The sequence below is a fragment of the Equus przewalskii genome, chromosome 23, assembly GCF_037783145.1.
Source record: "Equus przewalskii isolate Varuska chromosome 23, EquPr2, whole genome shotgun sequence".
NCBI lineage: Eukaryota > Metazoa > Chordata > Mammalia > Perissodactyla > Equidae > Equus > Equus przewalskii.
Genome location: NC_091853.1, coordinates 17,698,949 through 17,705,693, shown reverse-complemented (window position 1 = coordinate 17,705,693; position 6,745 = coordinate 17,698,949). Strand labels below are relative to the sequence as shown.

The window sequence follows — 6,745 nt, the reverse complement described above, 5'->3', positions numbered from 1 at the left end:
ACAACCACCCACCAGCCTGGAAACCACTGGGTACACAGGAGTCTGGGTCGCCTTGCTCACACGGGCTGGGAGGCTGAGCATTTTTACCAGCCTCCACTTCTCCGTCTCAGGAAATAAACCTAGTCCAGGGACTGTGGGGGCGGGGAGGGGGCGCCGGGTGGGCGGCCCGGGGCTCCTGGAGGATCTGAGCAGCAGAGCGGTGCCAAACCTCTGCCCAGACCTTGCTACTCCGGGAACATGAGTGCGGCGGCGACTGCAGGGAAGCTGGCGCGACACCAGCCACCGCGGGGAAACCCCGGTTTCCCCAGAGTTGCGGCTCCCAGAGTTGCAGCCGCCCAGCCGCTGAAAGAGATCCCCAAGGTCCTAGTGGACCCGCGCAGCCGGCTGCGCTGTCTGAGGGACCGCTTTCTGGGAGGAGACAGCTTCGTCAAGTGCTTCGAGATCTCAGACGCGGACACTAAGGAGATGTTCGCGGACAGGATCGTGCCTATGTCGCTGCTGCTCGAGCCGCACCAGAAGGAGACGTCGGTAGAGAGACCCATTCACCGCAGCCTCGCCCTTCAGCATGTCATAGGCTTCCTCGGCTTTTTCTAGGACGACTTCGTGTTGGTGGTGTTGGAGCTGCGCCAGCGGAGGATCCCACTGGCCAAGCCCGAGGCCTGCTGCTACCTGAGGCAGAGCGTCCCGGATTGCACCGAAACTGGATTATTCGCCGGGACCTCAAGCTGGGCGAACTCTTCCTGAACGAGGACTTGGAGGTGAAAGTAGGAGGTTTGGACTGGCATCCAAAGTCGAAATACGATGGGGAGCAGAGGAAGACTCTGTGCTGGATATCTAATGACAGCTCCTGAGGAGCTGACTTAGAAAGGGCATAACTTCGAGTGGATGTGTGGTCCAGTGAGTGCATCATGCACTCTTTCTTGGTGGGCAAACCACCTTTTGAGACCTCTCGCCTAAAAGAGACTTACTTCTGGACAAGGAGAATGAATATGGTACTGCCAAGCACATGAACCCAGGGCCACCTCCCTCATCCAGAAGATGCTTCAGACAGATCTCACTGCCTGCCCGACCGTTCATGAGCTGCTCACGAGAGTTCTTGACTTCTGCCTACATTCCTGCCTGTCTCCCCATCACCTGCCTCACCGTTCCACTGGGGTTTTCAGTCACTCCCAGCAGCCTAGAACCTGGCGACCGGAAGCCTCTCGCCTCTCACCGTCTTCAATAAAGGCTTAGAGAAACCCATGCCTGAGCGTGCCCGGAAAAGAGGAACCAGTGCTCCCGGAGACAACTGAGGCAGTCGCCTGCCACCTTGGCGACATGCTTCAGCCTCCATCCCTCAGACAGGGACTGGTGAGGCATCAGGAGGCTGAGGATCCAGCCTGCATGCCCATCTTCTGGGTCAGTAAGCGGGGGTACTATTCAGACCGGTACAGCCTCGGGTATCAGCTGTGTGACAACAGCGTGGGGGTGCACTTCAGTTACTCCCCATGCCTCATCCTCCACCACGACAGTGACAGCCTGCAGGACATAGAGCATGATGGCACAGAGTCCTACCTCACGGTGGGTTCCCATCCCTGCTCCGTGATGAAGATCACCCTCCTTAAGTAGTTCCCAAACTACACAAGCAAACATTTGCTGAAGGCGGGTGTCAAGATCCACGCCACAGGAAGGCGATGAGCTGGCCGGGTCACCCGACCTGCGTACTTGGTTTCGCACCTGCAGTGCCATCATGCTGCACCTCAGTAATGGCTGCATGCAGGTCAAGTTCTTCCAGGACCAGACCACCTTCATCTTGTGCCCACTGATGGCATCTGTGACTTACAGCAATAAGAAACGGGACTTCTGCAGGGACCGCCTGAGCCTCCTGGAGGAGTACGGCTCCCAGGGTGGACCGGCTGCTGAGCTCATGCTCCACCACCAACGGCCTCAGGGCCTCCTCCCAGGCCTCCCTCTCCTCACCCCCACGGGCACCTTGGGCCGATACCGGTTAGCTCCCACAGTGCTGTTTTTTGTAATGTGCTCCCCAGGAAGAGCTCCATCATTCTTGCAGGTGGGGGTTGCTGTGTAAGTTGTTTTTGTACATGTCCGAGTGTGGGCTCTCTGGCCTCTTCCCCTTCTCTCTCAACCTCACCGTATGACTCGTACAGAGTATTGCTATTGAATTCAGGACTGTCCATTAAACACATGTGAATCTTCTTTAAAACAAAGGTGTGGGGACTAATGATTGGCTAATAGTTGTCACATGCTTTCGGTGGCTGCCTGTCTCAGCCAATCAGCAGCAAGATTGAGTACTTCTGAGGTGGAGGGCAGAGGTGGTTCTCTGGGTCCAGGGGATGCTGGTCCTTGCTGTCCCTTAGTCCCACAAGGTATGTAGCAAATGTAAACAAATTCAATGACAACACAGGAGCAAGGGCTCCACAAACACAGTTCTTTGACAAAAGGCAGTGGTCTACTGAGAGCTGTGGGAGGCCCTGGGCTGAGAGGGCGCTGAGCATGTTATGGTGACCCTGTCATGTCACAGTGACCCTGTCATGGGACCAGATCTCTCAGGAGTGGTATGGGGAGAAAAGGAGGGAACTTATGGGACCTCCTTTGAATGATCGTGCAGCCCCCCACTGCCTCCAGGTCATCTAGTTGGAAAGCAGAACAGCTCAAAGAGCAAACTGAAAGCTTGAGCAGGCAGCAAGGGAGAAAGGAAAGGAGGAAGGAAGGAAAGCAAGGACCCCCCCAGGGGGTAGATGCTGTGGGGAAGGGCTGCTGGGGGTCCAGGCTGGCCGGGGGCAGGGACGGCTGTCTCCACCCACACACCTCACAGAAGTGTATGTCCGCTAGTGAGGGTACTAGGAGGGATGCAGTCCAGGAGGGACAAATTCAGGGCAGCTGTTTCAGTGGAAGGAAGGGAAGGCTAGGGCATACTGGACGGAAGCTGGAGAAGGTGGCTCAGTGGTGTCCTAGGCAAAGAATGTAACCAAACTGAGATGACGATGGCACACTGACCCAAGACACACCTGTGAGTGGCACTGTGGCCAAGTGCTTACAAGCCAGGCCTCTGGGTCAGAGGACCTGATCCTAGCTCTGCCGCTTACTGCTGTGTGACCTTAGGCAAGCTACTCAATCTGTCTGAGGCTCAGTTTTCCCAAGTGTAAAATGGGGGATCAGCACTTACTTTATCAGGGTTAGTGAGAGGATTGCATGAGAGAACATTCAGTCACTGCTCAGTAAGTGGCAGTGACTATTGTGAGGCTGGATCTGTTGGGGACTGAATGATGGCTTTGACACCATCCTTCCCCTGAATAATGTGGACTCTGCCAGTGTTTGGCAGACTCAGCTTCTGCTAAGAAGTCCATCTCACCTAGGACTTGAGGGGGGGACTCAGTGCTGACCACAACCAACTTTCAATGTGTGAAGACGCTTCCGTTTGCACCAGGGTCTTCCTGCTTATTCTGATGACCTTATTTACTTATATTTTGTAGAATCCTTTGTTCTTCCAATTGTGTGTGGGGGAAGGGTAGGGGTAGGGGGATGTTTGAGGCAAACTCTGTGGTCCGTGGCAAGAGCCAGAGGGGGCCTGGGGCACCAGAATCCCACTGCATCAGCAGAGACACAAATACCAGATTATCTCAAGGAGAAAAGAGGATTTAGGGTGACTTGATTTAAACCTTCCCTTTCTCCTTTTTTGGGCAAAGGCCTGGGAGTACGGGGTGGGAATTGAAAACAGACAGAGCCTTGTTAGTGAGTTGAATTTTCCCTGTAGAATCACGGAGCTTTGGAAAGGGTTTCTCCTTCGTGTGCCTCTCCCATCACGTGCAATCCAACCTGATCTTTAAATCCAAAACCCATTTGTATTCCAGTCCTATCATGGGAGACTCCTATCCCCGGGGGCCCAGCCTTGTTTGTAGGGGAGGCTTCAGCTGTCACAAAAGGACCGTGGGGAAGCCCGCCAGCGTCCTCACCCCACAGCTGGGCCCCTGGGGAACAGGCTGGTGGCAGATCAGTCTTTATAACTGCTTTTTATTGGCTCCCTCTGTGTTGGTTGTATTTAAGGCTCTCAGTCCCTGATATGACAGCAAACCATGAGAACCCAGCGTTGGGTCAATGACCAAGTGTCAAGCATACCAATGACTAGATCTCTGGGCACAGTTGGAGCAAGTGCTTGCAATTCCGGCCGTGAGCCTGGCTGCTCAGCATGGGGAGATGCATAGGTCTCGGGGAACACCCGGACTGGCACTTTCCTGCCCCACCGAAGGCACTGGGTGTGTAAATCCTGCTTTTCTCTTTAGCTCAGGGACTCTGCAGAGAGGATGAGCAGCCCCTGCCCTCAATCCCATGAAACCAGGGACCCCTACTTCACACAAAGGCTTTCCTGGGGGGTGGGATCTGCCTTCCCGACGCTCGTCAGTTTTCGGGGAAGAGGCTCATCCCCTGGATGCTGTGTTCTAGCCTGATTGCGCCTCCCACAGCTAGGGCCGTCCTGCGGGCTGAGGGGCGGCTGGCTCAGCAACAGGAGCAGGCTTAGCCTGCTGCCTAAGGTCAGCTACGAGAGGTCTTCCTGCCCAGGATGGGTGGAGCTGCCAACGGAGGTAGCAGGTCCCCCGTCAGGCTGTTTCCACGAAGTTCTCTTTCTTTGGAACGGCTTGAGCAAAATTGTCCCTGGAAACCAGCTGAACCCTTGAGTTCTCTCCCTACCCCGAATTCTTAGTTGATTCACTCTCTTGTCCCACACCCCTTCATATGTCACCGGGGAATCCCTACTCATTCTCCTACCTTTCCTGTCATTCTCGCCGTTGAGAATGATGGCAAAGTTGAGTGTTTCCTTTTCCCAGCTCACAGCCCCTTGGAGTGTGTGTACACACCTGCACCTTACTATTCCAGAGCTTGCCAGGGGCAGGGTTCATTCTGTTCAGCTTGGTTTGCTGGTGCCCATCTCAGTGGCATGTGGGGTAGAGAAGTGGCTCTGGGACCCTCCCTGGGCCTCGCAGTTGCCTGAGGACATATTAAAAATGCCCAGCCCCCTTCCCAGAGATCCTGACTTTACTGACCGGAGGTCTGGACATTGGTGGTCTGAAAAGTTCCCCAGGAGATTCTAACGTGCCGCCATGGTTGAGACTCCCCAGAGCAGACCATCAATGAAAGGTCGTCTTAGAATGAACCAGCGGGGCAGCTTTGCCCAAGTGACACCTTCTCTTTCATATCGTGTGTGTGGGATTCTTAAACTCTACTTACCCCTAGCATTTACCCACTGTTACCACCATTTGCTGGCACCATAAGACTCTTGGGGGAACCAAGTCCTAGAAGGAGAGCTACTGGCTGGCATTTCTCAGATGTTTGGAACTGCACTGAATAGCTCACTAAGTCTTAGGAAGCTCCTGCCTCCCGCACAGGGATTCTCCCACTTGTCTTCCAGGTTCGCTCTCCACCTGCCAAACCTCCTCAATATTTTCTAGACTGCAGACCACAGCTTCTGAGACCTTGTGGGAAGCGGTCGCGGGCAAGCCTGAGAGGCTGTGTGTGAGGTCCTGGGTGGGCCCAGCAGCCCTGGAGGAAGAGCCACATGGACAGGGTGCTTCATACCAAATTGGAACATACACAAGGAGGCTGGAAAGAGTCTCATTCATGGCAAAAATGATGTAAGAAATCAGATCAAAAAACATTTGTTGAGGTCCAGTTCCACGCCCAGCTCACTGCTAGGGGCTGTGGGGCTTCAAGGGCAGGCAGTCTGGGACTTCAGGGGACCCGCCATCTGTATGGGAAAACTCGAGAAAAGGACATGGGCATACGGGATGAAGCACATATTTGAAAAGCTACTAGACCTCCGAGAGGAGTGATGTGCATTCCTTGTCATACCCTTGACGTCCTTGCCCGTGGCTGACTGAGCCCCCGAGTCTAAACCAGCGGAAGCATGAGGTTGCTCCTGGAGCAGTCCCGTCTTCCTTTAAAAAATAAAATATTCCAAGCACACAGAAGAGTCTGGAGAATGTTGTCCAAACACACAAATGCCCTATTTCCCCATCTTTGCTTCAGCTAATTTTTTAAAAGACTAAAACCTTGTCAACCCTCCCCTGTGCCATTTCCCTCCCCACTGTCTTGAAATTGGTATTGATCTTTCCCATGTGTGTTTCCCCAGGCCTGTTAGTATACATGTAGGTTTCCACATACAATATATGATATGGTTTTGCAAGCTTTCAAGCTTTATTATAGGTGGCATCATACTGTATCCTCTGCTTGTTCTTCATTCACTGTTCTGTTTCTGAGGTTTATCTGTGTTGAGATTAAGATTGACTACACTACTATTGATTTATCTGTTCTCTTTTTGCTGGGCATTAAGATTATGGCCCAATTTTTCCTTTTCGAAATAATGCTACAACGTGATTTATAATGTATATCCTGGTACACATCTCCTTGCACACAGTGTTCCACTCTCTCCCTGAGTGCCGCTCTCCATGACCATCGCGGCTTTCAGACGTGCTACCGGCCTGCACGGGGCCCTGCTGTGGGCTCACCCTTCCACAGCACCGGCAGCTTCGCTCTCGGTCAGGGTGTTTGAGCGTGGCCTGGTTTCTAGGCCCACCTTGCACTTGGAGACCTGGTCTTACACCAGAACTCTCTGTGGCTCAAGCATCTCAGGGCTTCTGCCTCGCCTCTCATCCCTACCTGGCCCCTCCTGTGAGGGAATGTTCTTTGGCAGGAACGACTGGTGTGTCTTGGGGCCATAAGATGAAGTCTCGTGCAAATGGTCAATTTTAAC

General features: G+C 53.6%; 1 pseudogene; it reads left to right on the top strand.

Annotated features, from left to right (window-relative positions):
- The first annotated feature begins 206 nt into the window (after positions 1–206).
- On the top strand, positions 207–2,100 carry LOC103542303 (serine/threonine-protein kinase PLK1 pseudogene; annotated as a pseudogene).
- The last annotated feature ends 4,645 nt before the right edge of the window (positions 2,101–6,745 follow it).